The following is a 15,659-nucleotide window of genomic DNA, read 5'->3' as shown; positions in this document are numbered from 1 at the left end:
CCACCACTCTCCATTCCCTTTGTCCAGACTCCATAGACTGTTAACTGGGAGAGGCCTTAGGTAATAGTTTGTCTCTTCCTTTTATAATAAGGAAATGGAGAAGAAAGGGAAGGTAAATTGCCCCATGGGCATACTGCTACTGAGTGTCAGAAGATGGTTCCTTTCCAGAGGGGCACTTCTCCTCTGATTATACTGTTCTTGGGCTGCGAGCTACATTTTATGTCACAACTCCGTACATACATACTGTCAAGACATAAGCAGGTTTTTAAAAATATTTTTTAATTTACTCATGAGAGACGCAGAGAGAGAAGCAGAGAGATAGAGGGATGGAAACCAGTACAAGTTTTCTGACAACAGAGACTTTTTAAAAAAATCCTTCTCTACTATAAATTCAATTAATTGTCCTTATCTTCAGTTGCAAAACCCTTTCATAAATTATTTCTTGTCCATCATTTCATCTAAACAAAACTTAAGGTTCTTTAACACATGTTAAAGTTTGGTACTCATGTTTCAAAGCAATATTAATAGTACTGAAAAATAGATTTTTCCTTATTCCTCATTTTTTCATTTTAACAGTAAAACATTTTTAATTCAATAGTAACAGAGCACTGATATATTTCTGGTACTTATTTTTTAAGTTTTTATTTATTTTTAGAGTGAGAGAGCACATGGGGGAAAGGAGGCAGAGGGAAAATGAGAGAATCTTAAGCAGGCTTCATCCCCAGCACAGAGCCCAACACAGGACTCAGTCTCACAACCCTAAGATCATGACCTGAGCCAAAATCCAGAGTCAGACACTTAACCAGCTGAGCCACTCAGGCACTCCAATATTTCTAGTATTTAATGTGCTTTCATATTTTAAATTTCTCACTGTTTCTATTTCCTAAGGTGGAAGGGTTGACGGAAGTAAAGTCAATACTGTTTTAGAAATCACAGGAAAGGAGCTTCAAAGTCTAACAGATAACCTACCAGTTGATGGTGAGCACTGTGAGCATTACTCTGCCTTTCTGCAGAGCTTTACTGAAGAAAGTGTGAATGTGTATATGAAAATTTTTGAAATGAGGATTATTTGATGCTAAAAGGAAATGTCAGTATCTTAGAGTCAAACCCATTCCTAAAATAAAAAGAAATCTGCCCTATTTTTTAAAATTTAAATTTAGCAATATGTTTTCTTGTAGATAACAAAGGATCCAGGATGTTTGTCTGAGGAATAGTCAAAATGTAGAATAAAAAATTTATGTATTAAGTTTAAAAGTGATCATATGCTTGCTAACCCTTCATTTCTTAGATCCTCCAATCCTGAAACATGTTTTTTTTTTTTATTCTACATGCTTTCCTTGAGTGATTTTAAGAATTCCACTTTTAACCATCTATTTGAACTATCAAAATTTTAAAAATATTTTATTTATTTATTTGAGACAGAAAGAGTATGAGTGGAGAGGAGGGGCGGAAGGAAGCCTGATGCAGGTCTTGATCCCAGGACTCCAAGCTCGTGACCTGAGCCAAAAGCAGATGCTTAACTGACAGCCACCCAGGTACCCCAAGATATTTTATTCTAAATTTTGTAAGACATTTATATTTCGTCACCCCAAACAGCTGTTCAAACATAATTTTCTTAAAAAACAAAACAAAACAGGGGGGAGGGGCAAGATGGCGGAAGAGTAGGGCCCCCAAATCACCTGTCTCCACCAAATTACCTAGAAAACCTTCCAATCATCCTGAAAATCTGTGAATTCGGCCTGAGAATTAAAGAGAGAACACCTGGAATGCAACAGTGAGAAGAGTTCGCGCTTCTATCAAGGTAGGAAGACGGGGAAAAAGAAATAAAGAAACAAAGGCCTCCAAGGGGGAGGGGCCCCGCGAGGAGCCGGGCTGAGGCCGGGGCGAGTGTCCCCAGGACAGGAGAGCCCCGTCCGGGAGAAGCAGGAGCTGCACCAACCTTCCGGGGCGGAAAGGCCTTGCGGGGAGGTGGAGCAGGACCCAGGAGGGAGGGGATGCCCTCGGGCTCCCCGGGACAGTAACAGCAACTGCGCGCCCAGGAGAGTGCGCCGAGCTCCCTAAGGGCTGCAGCGCGCACCGCGGGACCCTGCGGGACCTGGAGCAGCTGGAGGGGCTCCGGCGGCGGCTCCGCAGAGGGGGCTGCACGGCCCCGGGAGCAGCTCGGAGGGGCTCGGGCAGAGGAAGAGGCTCCGTGCGGAGGGGGCTGCGCGGTTCCAGGAGCAGCTCGGGGGGCTCGGGCGGCGGCTCCGCGGAGGGGGTTGCGCGGCCCGGGAGCGCGAATCCACCAGCGCAGGCTCCGGAGCACAGGGCGCCGGGACACAGCCCAGGATCCGGCCTCCCCCGGGACAGGCAGAGGCCGGGAGGGCCCAGGACAGCGAGGACGCTTCTGCCCGGAGCTGAGCAGAGCAGCGGCCCCGCCCCGGAGCCTCCAGGTCCTGCAGACTGAGAGCTCCGGAGTTCCTGCGGGGGCTGAATCCAGGTTTCCAGAGCTGCCCAGCCACTGGGGCTGTTCCTCCTGCGGCCTCACTGGGTAAACAACTCCCACTGAGCCCTGCACCAGGCAGGGGCACAGCAGCTCCCCCAACTGCTAACACCTGAAAATCAGCACAGCAGGCCCCTCCCCCAGAAGACCAGCTAGACTGACTGACAACTTCCAGGGGAAGCCAAGGGACTTAAAGTACACAGAATCAGAAGATACTTCCCCGTGGTTCTTTTTTTTTTTTTTTTTGTTCTGTTTTGTTTTGCTTTGCTTTTTGATTTGTTTCCTTCCCCCACCCCCCTTTTTTTTTCCTTTCTTTTTCTTTCTCTTCTTCTTCCCTTTTTTTTTCTTTTTCGTTTTTTTTTCTTCCTTTTTTTTTCTCTTTCTCTTTTCTTTCCTTCTTTCTCTCCTCTCTTTTTCTCCTTTTCCCAATACAACTTGCTTTTGGCCACTCTGCACTGAGCAAAATGACTAGAAGGAAAACCTCACCTCAAAAGAAAGAATCAGAAACAGTCCTCTCTCCCACAGAGTTACAAAATCTGGATTACAATTCAATGTCAGAAAGCCAATTCAGAAGCACTATTATACAGCTACTGGTGGCTCTAGAAAAAAGCATAAAGGACTCAAGAGACTTCATGACTGCAGAATTTAGAGCTAATCAGGCAGAAATTAAAAATCAATTGAATGAGATGCAATCCAAACTAGAAGTCCTAATGACGAGGGTTAACGAGGTGGAAGAACGAGTGAGTGACATAGAAGACAAGTTGATAGCAAAGAGGGAAACTGAGGAAAAAAGACACAATTAAAAGACCATGAAGATAGATTAAGGGAAATAAACGACAGCCTGAGGAAGAAAAACTCAAGTTTAATTGGTGTTCCCGAGGGTGCGGAAAGGGACAGAGGGCCAGAATATGTATTTGAACAAATTCTAGCTGAAAACTTTCCTAATCTGGGAAGGGAAACAGGCATTCAGATCCAGGAAATAGAGAGATTCCCCCCCTAAAATCAATAAAAACCGTTCAACACCTCGACATTTAATAGTGAAGCTTGCAAATTCCAAAGATAAGGAGAAGATCCTTAAAGCAGCAAGAGACAAGAAATCCCTGACTTTTATGGGGAGGAGTATTAGGGTAACAGCAGACCTCTCCACAGAGACCTGGCAGGCCAGAAAGGGCTGGCAGGATATATTCAGGGTCCTAAATGACAAGAACATGCAACCGAGAATACTTTATCCAGCAAGGCTCTCATTCAAAATGGAAGGAGAGATAAAGAGCTTCCAAGACAGGCAGCAACTAAAAGAATATGTGACCTCCAAACCAGCTCTGCAAGAAATTTTAAGGGGGACTCTTAAAATTCCCCTTTAAGAAGAAGTTCAGTGGAACAGTCCACAAAAACAAGGACTGAATAGATATCATGATGACACTAAACTCATATCTCTCAATAGTAACTCTGAATGTGAACGGGCTTAACGACCCCATCAAAAGGCGCAGGGTTTCAGACTGGATAAAAAAGCAGGACCCATCTATTTGCTGTCTACAAGAGACTCATTTTAGACAGAAGGACACCTACAGCCTGAAAATAAAAGGTTGGAGAACCATTTACCGTTCGAATGGTCCTCAAAAGAAAGCAGGGGTAGCCATCCTTATATCAGATAAACTAAAATTTACCCCAAAGACTGTAGTGAGAGATGAAGAGGGACACTATATCATACTTAAAGGATCTATTCAACAAGAGGACTTAACAATCCTCAATATATATGCCCCGAATGTGGGAGCTGCCAAATATATCAATCAATTATTAACCAAAGTGAAGAAATACTTAGATAATAATACACTTATACTTGGTGACTTCAATCTAGCTCTTTCTATACTCGATAGGTCTTCTAAGCACAACATCTCCAAAGAAACGAGAGCTTTAAATGATACACTGGACCAGATGGATTTCACAGATATCTACAGAACTTTACATCCAAACTCAACTGAATATACATTCTTCTCAAGTGTACATGGAACTTTCTCCAGAATAGACCACATATTGGGTCACAAATCGGGTCTGAACCGATACCAAAAGATTGGGATCGTCCCCTGCATATTCTCAGACCATAATGCCTTGAAATTAGAACTAAATCACAACAAGAAGTTTGGAAGGACCTCAAACACGTGGAGGTTAAGGACCATCCTGCTAAAAGATGAAAGGGTCAACCAGGAAATTAAGGAAGAATTAAAAAGATTCATGGAAAGTAATGAGAATGAAGATACAACCGTTCAAAATCTTTGGGATGCAGCAAAAGCAGTCCTAAGGGGGAAATACATCGCAATACAAGCATCCATTCAAAAACTGGAAAGAACTCAAATACAAAAGCTAACCTTACACATAAAGGAGCTAGAGAAAAAACAGCAAATAGATCCTACACCCAAGAGAAGAAGGGAGTTAATAAAGATTCGAGCAGAACTCAACGAAATTGAGACCAGAAGAACTGTGGAACAGATCAACAGAACCAGGAGTTGGTTCTTTGAAAGAATTAATAACATAGATAAACCATTAGCCAGCCTTATTAAAAAGAAGAAACAGAAGACTCAAATTAATAAAATCATGAATGAGAAAGAAGAGATCACTACCAACACCAAGGAAATACAAACGATTTTAAAAACATATTATGAACTGCTATACGCCAATAAATTAGGCAATCTAGAAGAAATGGACGCATTCCTGGAAAGCCACAAACTACCAAAACTGGAACAGGAAGAAATAGAAAACCTTAACAGGCCAATAACCAGGGAGGAAATTGAAGCAGTCATCAAAAACCTCCCAAGACACAAGAGTCCAGGGCCAGATGGCTTCCCAGGGGAATTTTATCAAACGTTTAAAGAAGAAACCATACCTATTCTCCTAAAGCTGTTTGGAAAGATAGAAAGAGTTGGAGTACTTCCAAATTCGTTCTATGAGGCCAGCATCACCTTAATTCCAAAACCAGACAAAGACCCCACCAAAAAGGAGTTTACAGACCAATATCCCTGATGAACATGGATGCAAAAATTCTCAACAAGATACTGGCCAATAGGATCCAACAATACATTAAAAAAATTATTCACCATGACCAAGTAGGATTTATCCCTGGGACACAAGGCTGGTTCAACACCCATAAAACAATCAATGTGATTCATCATATCAGCAAGAGAAAAACCAAGAACCATATGATCCTCTCATTGGATGCAGAGAAAGCATTTGACAAAATACAGCATCCATTCCTGATCAAAACTCTTTAGAGTGTAGGGATAGAGGGAACATTCCTCGACATCTTAAAAGCCATCTATGAAAAGCCCACAGCAAATATCATTCTCAATGGGGAAGCACTGGGAGCCTTTCCCCTAAGATCAGGAACAAGACAGGGATGTCCACTCTCACCACTGCTGTTCAACATAGTACTGGAAGTCCTAGCCTCAGCAATCAGACAACAAAAAGACATTAAAGGCATTCAAATTGGCAAAGAAGAAGTCAAACTCTCCCTCTTCGCCGATGACATGATACTCTACATAGAAAACCCAAAAGTCTCCACCCCAAGATTGCTAGAACTCATACAGCAATTCGGTAGCATGGCAGGATACAAAATCAATGCCCAGAAGTCAGTGGCATTTCTATACACTAACAATGAGACTGAAGAAAGAGAAATTAAGGAGTCAATCCCATTTACAATTGCACCCCAAAGCATAAGATACCTAGGAATAAACCTAACCAAAGATGTAAAGGATCTATACCCTCAAAACTATAGAACACTTCTGAAAGAAATTGAGGAAGACACAAAGAGATGGAAAAATATTCCATGCTCATGGATTGGCAGAATTAATATTGTGAAAATGTCAATGTTACCCAGGGCAATATACACGTTTAATGCAATCCCTATCAAAATACCATGGAGTTTCTTCAGAGAGTTAGAACAAATTATTTTAAGATTTGTGTGGAATCAGAAAAGACCCCGAATAGCCAGGGGAATTTTAAAAAAGAAAACCATATCTGGGGGCATCACAATGCCAGATTTCAGGTTGTACTACAAAGCTGTGGTCATCAAGACAGTGTGGTACTGGCACAAAAACAGACACATAGATCAGTGGAACTGAATAGAGAACCCAGAAGTGGACCCTGAACTTTATGGTCAACTAATATTCGATAAAGGAGGAAAGACTATCCATTGGAAGAAAGACAGTCTCTTCAATAAATGGTGCTGGGAAAATTGGACATCCACATGCAGAAGAATGAAACTAGACCACTCTCTTTCACCATACACAAAGATAAACTCAAAATGGATGAAAGATCTAAATGTGAGACAAGATTCCATCAAAATCCTAGAGGAGAACACAGGCAACACCCTTTTTGAACTCGGCCACAGTAACTTCTTGCAAGATACATCCACGACGGCAAAAGAAACAAAAGCAAAAATGAACTATTGGGACTTCATCAAGATAAGAAGCTTTTGCACAGCAAAGGATACAGTCAACAAAACTCAAAGACAACCTACAGAATGGGAGAAGATATTTGCAAATGACATATCAGATAAAGGGCTAGTTTCCAAGATCTATGAAGAACTTCTTAAACTCAACACCAAAGAAACAAACAATCCAATCATGAAATGGGCAAAAGACATGAAGAGAAATCTCACAGAGGAAGACATAGACATGGCCAACATGCATATGAGAAAATGCTCTGCATCACTTGCCATCAGGGAAATACATATCAAAACCACAATGAGATACCACCTCACACCAGTGAGAATGGGGCAAATTAACAAGGCAGGAAACAACAAATGTTGGAGGGGATGCGGAGAAAAGGGAACCCTCTTACACTGTTGGTGGGAATGTGAACTGATGCAGCCACTCTGGAAAACTGTGTGGAGGTTCCTCAAAGAGTTAAAAATAGACCTGCCCTACGACCCAGCAATTGCACTATTGGGGATTTACCACAAAGATACAGATGCAGTGAAATGCCGGGACACCTGCACCCCGATGTTTCTAGCAGCAATGGCCACGATAGCCAAACTGTGGAAGGAGCCTCGGTGTCCAACGAAAGATGAATGGATAAAGAAGATGTGGTTTATGTATACAATGGAATATTACTCAGCTATTAGAAATGACAAATACCCACCATTTGCTTCAACGTGGATGGAACTGGAGGGTATTATGCTGAGTGAAGTCAGTCAGTCGGAGAAGGACAAACATTATATGTTCTCATTCATTTGGGGAATATAAATAATAGTGAAAGGGATTATAAGGGAAGGGAGAAGAAATGTGTGGGCAATATCAGAAAGGGAGACAGAACGTAAAGACTGCTAACTCTGGGAAACGAACTAGGGGTGGTAGAAGGGGAGGAGGGCAGGGGGTGGGAGTGAATGGGTGACGGGCACTGGGGGTTATTCTGTATGTTAGTAAATTGAACACCAATAAAAAATTAAAAACAAAACAAAACAAATAAAAACATAATTTTCTTAGAAAGAGAGGTAAGCCGGGGGTTGGGGGTGACTGGGTGACGGGCACTGAGGGGGGCACTTGATGGGATGAACACTGGGTGTTATTCTATATGTTAGCAAACGAGCACCAATAATAAATAAATAAATAAATAAATAAATAAATAAATAAATAAATAAACAAACATAATTCTCTTAATCTTATATATTCTATACCTTCTTAAACTGCTCCTTTTTTAAAAAAAGATTTATTTATCTATTCATGAGAGAGACAGAGAGAGAGGCAGAGAAAGAAAAACAAAGCTGGAGATATCACAATTCCATATTTCAAGATATACCATAAAGCTGTGGTAATCAAAACAGTATGATACTGGCACGAAATAGACACATAGATCAATGGAACAGAATAGGGGTCCCAGAAATAAATCCATGATGATATGGTCAATTAATCTATGGCAAAGAAGGCAAGAATATACAATGTGGAATAGTCTCTTCAACAAATAGTGTTGGAAAAACTGAACATTGAAACTGGACCACTTTCCAATACCATACACAAAAAGAAACTTAAAATGGGTTAAAAACTGGAATACCTGGGTGGCTCGGTCAGTTAAGCACCTGCCTTCTGCTTGGGTCATGATCCCAGGTTCCTGGGGTCAAGCGATGCATTTGGCTCCCTGCTCACAAGAAGTCTGCTTGTTCTCTCTCTGTCCCTCCCCACTATTGGTGCTCTCTTTCTCTCACTGGTTCTTACATTCTGTCTCAAATAGAAAAACAAAATCTTTTAAAAAATGGATTCAAGGGACACCTGGGTGGCTCAGTGGTTGAGCACCTGCCTTTGGCATGATCCTGCAGTCCTGGGATGGAGTCCCACATCCAGCTCCCTACATGGAGCCTGCTTCTCCCTCTGCTTACATCTCTGCCTCTCTCTGTGTGTCTCTCATGAATAAATGAATAAAATCTTTTAAAAAATGGATTCAAAATCTAAATGTGAAACCTAAAACTATAAAAATCCTGTAAGAGAACACAAGCAGTAATCTCTTTGACATAAGCCATAGCAGTATTTTTCCAGATATGTCTTCTAAGGCAAGGGAGACAAAAGCAAAAATAAACTATTGGGACTACATCAAAATAAAAAGCTTTTGCACAGTGAAGGAAATCATGAACGAAACAGAAAGGCAACCTACCAAATGGGAGAAGATATTTGCAAATGATATATCCAATAAAGGGTTAATATCCGAAATATATAAAGACGTTTTACAACTTAACACCAAAAAACAATCTGATTTAAAAATGGTCAGAGGACCTGAATAGATCTTCCCTGAGGAAGACATACAGATGGCCAACAGACACATGAAAAGTTATTCAGTATCACTCATCAGGGAAATGCAAATCAAAATCACAATGAAATATCATCACACTTGTCAAACTGGCTAAAATCAAAAACATAAGAAATAACAAGTGTTGGTGAAGATGTGGAGGAAAAGGAACTCTCATTCACTATTGGTGGGAATGTAAATTGATATTGCTGAATACAGAGATTCCTCAAGAAATTAGAAATAGAAATACCATATGATCCAATAATTCTGAGTACTTATTCAAAGAAAACGAAAATGCTAGTTCAAAAATATATATGCACCAGTGATTCTAAGTTGAAGAGTTGAATGGCAATTTGAAAGAATTAGACTCTAAATATGAAGTTATACTAATTGCAAGTTTATTTCACATATTTTTATATTTGCATAGGAGTATTTTAAAAATCTGCTTAAATATCATTCAATAAATATAAACATTCTAAATAATAAGGGAGAAAGTGACTAAATATCCAGGTCTAGATGGTTTTCATATTCTTAATTATAGTTTATACTCTATCTTTTGCAGTAGGACACATGTATATTTAAAATATTTTGCTTAAGAATAATGGGTAATAATCCCCTAATTTAATTTGTTATATATAGAAAAGGAAAGTTACTATGTGGTGTGTATAAGAATACATCAGGCAATTGGATCAAGAGTCTTCCACAACTGTCCACTATCTCTGAAATTTATTTACTCAGCAAAGCAGTTTTTCTAAACTCTGAAGTAATAGTAGAGAGTGTACTTTAAATATCTTTGTACCTCTAGCATATTTCAAATATTAGGTATGTAACTTGAGGGAAATGCTCTTCTCTGACAACTTTGCACATCTCCACATAGGCCACATCAATACATCTTGACACAAATCTAACCTGAGTCTTTGTTGAAAGCTTCATGATGCCTCCTGGAACAAGGGGACATAAGCAGCCTTATGAGAAGCTGCCACCAAACAGTTTCTCCATCTGCTTCCCCATCTGCAGGAGATTGTTACAAGGTCATTGCTCCTTCATCTCCCTAAGTTCAATTGAACTCAGACTTCACACCCCTCTCCCTTAGGGTACACAGTTGCAGATTTCTGTGTAAGTCCATAAAACTGGTTGCTTATAGTGTTGAGTGAGCTCCTTGGTATCAGAAGATCTCATTGTATGTGCCACCAGTCATCTGGCCCAGCTGGTTCAGTGATGTACCTAGGACTAAAGAGGCAGAGATCCAACACCATGCTGATCTTGCTTCTCATTTATAAGTAATTAACTGTCTTAATCCATTTGGGCTTATTGTCTCATTACCATCAAAATCTGCAGAAATGCGACAAGCCAACCTGACAGATTCAGATTCAGTGGTCATCTTGATGACCGGTTAAACACTACACCACTGCCTAGGGACTTCTTGGCCACTTGTCAGTAACTAATATATGACTAAATAAATAAAAGTAGTGGAAAGTAAGAAAGGAAGGGAAATTTGCCTATAATGAGATGATTAAATCTTTTTAACAGTTGCTTCAAAGGTATACCAATAATGCATCACTAGCTATTCCATGATTATCATAGTAATTGAAGACTTAGATTGGGATTATATGAAAGATTGTAAAAGTATTATCATTTTTCCATTTATTATATGATGATACGTAGGCTTTATGGCCATACCATAATTGAGCAAGGTCATAGAATATGGTCAACATCAGTAATGGTTTCTCCCATGTTTATAAAGTAAGATAAATCTAAATAACTCAGAAGTATATATTGTCAGTCTGTAGACTCCATCATCTAGGGAAGAGTTGGCAATGTTTCTGTAAAGGCCAGATAATAATTATTTTAGGCTTTGTGGACGATATGATCTCTATCATCAATTCAATTTTGCTGTTGTGCAATAGCAGCCATAAACAATGTGTAAACAAATGAGTGTGTCTGTGTTCCAATAAGATTTTATTTATGTAGGTTGTCTTTTACTTTTTTTTTGTCTTTTACTTTTGTTGACTGTTTCTTTTGCTGTGCAAAAGCTTCTTATCTTGATGAAGTCCCAATAGTTCATTTTTGCTTTTGTTTCTCTTGCCTTCATGGATGTATCTTGCAAGAAGTTACTGTGACCAAGTTCAAAAAGGGTGTTACCTGTGTTCTCCTCTAGGATTTTGATGGATTCTTGTCTCACATTAAGATCTTTCATCCATTTTGAGTTTATCTTTGTGTATGGTGTAAGAGAATGATCTAGTTTCATTCTTCTGCATGTGGCTGTCCAATTTTTCCCAGCACCATTTATTGAAGAGACTGTCCTTTTTCCAGTGGATAGTCTTTCCTCCTTTGTCGAATATTAGTTGACCATAAAGTTGAGGGTCCACTTCTGGATTCTCTATTCTGTTCCATTGATCTATGTGTCTGTTTTTGTGCCAGTACCACACTGTCTTGATGATCACAGCTTTTAGTACAACCTGAAATCTGGCATTGTGATGCCCCCAGATATGGTTTTCTTTTTAAAAATTCCCCTGGCTATTCGGGGTCTTTTCTGATTCCACACAAATCTTAAGATGATTTGTTCCAACTCTCTGAAGAAAGTCCATGGTATTTTGATAGGGGTTGCATTAAATGTGTAAATTGCCCTGGGAAGCATTGACATTTTCACAATATTAATTCTTCCAATCCATGAGCATGGAATATTTTTCCATCTCTTTGTGTCTTCCTAAGGTTCCTTCAGAAGTGTTCTATAGTTTTTAGGGTATATTTACCCCTTCGGTTAGGTTTATTCCTAGGTATCTTATGCTTTGGGGTGCAATTGTAAATGGGATTGACTCCTTAATTTCTCTTTCTTCAGTCTCATTGTCAAGTGTATAGAAAGATATTTGCAAATGACGTATCAGAAAAAGGACTAGTATCCAAGATCTATAAAGAACTTATTAAACTCAACAGCAAAGAAACCAACAATCCAATCATGAAATGGGCAAAAGACATGAACAGAAATCTCACAGAGGAAGACATAGACAGGGCCAACAAGCACATGAGAAAATGCTCCTCATCCCTTGCCATCAGCGAAATCAAAACCACAATGAGATACCACCTCACACCAGTGAGAATCGGGAAAATTAACAAGGCAGGAAACAACAAATGTTGGAGAGGATGTGGAGAAAGGGGAACCCTCTTGCACTGTTGGTGGGAATGTGAACTGGTGCAGCCACTCTGGAGGTTCCTCAAAGAATTAAAAATAGATCTGCCCTACAACCCAGCAATTGCACTGCTGGGGATTTACCCCCAAAGATACAGAGGCAATGAAATGCTGGGACACCTGCACCCCGATGTTTCTAGCAGCAATGTCCACAATAGCCAAAATGTGGAAGGAGCCTCGGTGTCCATCGAAAGATGAATGGATAAAGAAGATGTGGTGTATGTATACAATGGAATATAACTCAGCCATTAGAAACGACAAATACCCACCATTTGCTTTGATGTGGATGGAACTGGAGGGTATTATGCTGAGTGAAATTAGTCAATCAGAGAAGGACAAACTTTATATGGTCTCATTCATTTGGGGAATATAAAAAATAGTGAAAGGGAGTAAAGGGGAAAGGAGAAAAATTGAGTGGGAAATATCAGAAAGGGAGACAGAACATGAGAGACACCTAACTCTGGGAAACGAACAAGGGGTGGTAGAAAGGGAGGTGGGCTGGGGGTGGGGGTGACTGGGTAACCGGCACTGAGGGGAGCACTTGACGGGATGAGCATTGGGTGTTATTCTATATGTTGGCAAATTGAACACCAATAAATAAATAAATAAATAAAAATAAATAAATCAGGATCCAAATTTTAAAAAAAGATTTTATTTATAGACACTAAAATTTGAAATTTATATAAATTTTATGTGTCACAAATAATATCCTTTTGGGGTTTTCAACCATTTAAAAATGTAAAAATGATTCTTAGCTCATGGACCATATAAAAATAGGTGGTGAAAATGTAAAAAGATACATGTACCTTAGAAAAAAAATAGATGGTGGGCTGAATTTGGCTAGTGTTCCATAGTTTATCAACCTCTAATAGGGAATAGGGCACATGTTCTATTACAGAGTTTCTAAAAGCCAGGATTTATAAGTTTAAGATTGAGATAGGGCACAATGAGAAAAAGTAGACTTTCACAATATAGGGGTTTCATACTTTGTTTCTCTGAGTCTGGATCACCTTATTATTCTTATTTTTACCCATTCTTATAGGTTATGGGAAGGTTGATTTTGATAAGTTGATGGATGGAGTGAAAACTCTTACAGGTGAGAAGTTAATATTAATCTAAGAGTATACGTTTTACTCAAAATTATATTTCAAAGATTTTTTTATTTCTTTGTTTATTCTACCATTTTGTCTTTTATTTTATAGAATTTTTTAAAGATTTTATTTATTTATTCATGAGAGACACAGGGAGAGGTAGAGACATAGCAGAGGGAGAAGTAGGCTCCCTACAAGGAGCCCGATATGGAATTTGATTCCGGTACCCTGGGATCACACCCTGAGCCAAAGGCAGACGCTCAACTCCTGAGCTGCCCAGGTGTACCTGATAGAATTTTTTATTTTTTATTTTTTATTTTTATTTTTTGCCTTGGTCCACATTTTATTTTTTTTCTCTCTTTTTTTTTTATTGGTGTTCAATTTACTAACATACAGAATAACCCCCAGTGCCCGTCACCCATTCACTCCCACCCCCCGCCCTCCTCCCCTTCTACCACCCCTAGTTCGTTTCCCAGAGTTAGCAGTCTTTACGTTCTGTCTCCCTTTCTGATATTTCCCACACATTTCTTCCCCCTTCCCTTATATTCCTTTTCACTATTATTTATATTCCCCAAATGAATGAGAACATATAATGTTTGTCCTTCTCCGACTGGCTTACTTCACTCAGCATAATACCCTCCAGTTCCATCCACGTTGAAGCAAATGGTGGGTATTTGTCATTTCTAATAGCTGAGTAATATTCCATTGTATACATAAACCACATCTTCTTTATCCACTCATCTTTCGTTGGACACCGAGGCTCCTTCCACAGTTTGGCTATCGTGGCCATTGCTGCTAGAAACATCGGGGTGCAGGTGTCCCGGCGTTTCATTGCATTTGTATCTTTGGGGTAGATCCCCAACAGTGCAATTGCTGGGTCGTAGGGCAGGTATATTTTTAACTGTTTGAGGAACCTCCACACAGTTTTCCAGAGTGGCTGCACCAGTTCACATTCCCACCAACAGTGTAAGAGGGTTCCCTTTTCTCCGCATCCTCTCCAACATTTGTTGTTTCCTGCCTTGTTAATTTTCCCCATTCTCACTGGTGTGAGGTGGTATCTCATTGTGGTTTTGATTTGTATTTCCCTGATGGCAAGTGATGCAGAGCATTTTCTCATGTGCATGTTGGCCATGTCTATGTCTTCCTCTGTGAGATTTCTGTTCATGTCTTTTGCCCATTTCATGATTGGATTGTTTGTTTCTTTGGTGTTGAGTTTAAGAAGTTCTTTATAGATCTTGGAAACTAGCCCTTTATCTGATATGTCATTTGTAAATATCTTCTCCCATTCTGTAGGTTGTCTTTTAGTTTTGTTGACTGTATCCTTTGCTGTGCAAAAGCTTCTTATCTTGATGAAGTCCCAATAGTTCATTTTTGCTTTTGTTTCTTTTGCCTTCGTGGATGTATCTTGCAAGACATTACTGTGGCCGAGTTCAAAAAGGGTGTTGCCTGTGTTCTTCTCTAGGATTTTGATGGAATCTTGTCTCACATTTAGATCTTTCATCCATTTTGAGTTTATGTTTGTGTATGGTGAAAGAGAGTGGTCTAGTTTCATTCTTCTGCATGTGGATGTCCAATTTTCCCAGCACCATTTATTGAAGAGACTGTCTTTCTTCCAATGGATAGTCTTTCCTCCTTTATCGAATATTAGTTGCCGATAAAGTTCAGGGTCCACTTCTGGATTCTCTATTCTGTTCCACTGATCTATGTGTCTGTTTTTGTGCCAGTACCACACTGTCTTGATGACCACAGCTTTGTAGTACAACCTGAAATCTGGCATTGTGATGCCCCCAGATATGGTTTTCTTTTTTAAAATTCCCCTGGCTATTCGGGGTCTTTTCTGATTCCACACAAATCTTAAAATAATTTGTTCTAACTCTCTGAAGAAACTCCATGGTATTTTGATAGGGATTGCATTAAACGTGTATATTGCCCTGGGTAACATTGACATTTTCACAATATTAATTCTGCCAATCCATGAGCATGGAATATTTTTCCATCTCTTTGTGTCTTCCTCAATTTCTTTCAGAAGTGTTCTATAGTTTTGAGGGTATAGATCCTTTACATCTTTGGTTAGGTTTATTCCTAGGTATCTTATGCTTTGGGGTGCAATTGTAAATGGGATTGACTCCTT

At 39.7% G+C, this 15,659-nt stretch overlaps 1 protein-coding gene across 23 annotated transcripts in view; it reads left to right on the top strand.

Annotated features, from left to right (window-relative positions):
* The first annotated feature begins 888 nt into the window (after nucleotides 1–888).
* LOC144286878 (uncharacterized) overlaps nucleotides 889–15,659 on the top strand; it is a 41,940-nt gene continuing 27,169 nt past the window's right edge. For all 23 annotated transcript variants that reach the window (XM_077853963.1, XM_077853949.1, XM_077853966.1 and 20 more), the window contains exons 1-4: nucleotides 889–978; nucleotides 1,423–1,535; nucleotides 1,702–1,801; nucleotides 13,480–13,533. The gene's annotated coding sequence lies outside the window, so the exon portion shown is untranslated. The remainder of the gene's footprint in view (nucleotides 979–1,422; nucleotides 1,536–1,701; nucleotides 1,802–13,479; nucleotides 13,534–15,659) is intronic.

The sequence above is a fragment of the Canis aureus genome, chromosome 16 (genome assembly GCF_053574225.1).
Source record: "Canis aureus isolate CA01 chromosome 16, VMU_Caureus_v.1.0, whole genome shotgun sequence".
NCBI lineage: Eukaryota > Metazoa > Chordata > Mammalia > Carnivora > Canidae > Canis > Canis aureus.
This window is presented reverse-complemented; position numbering and strand designations above follow the sequence as displayed.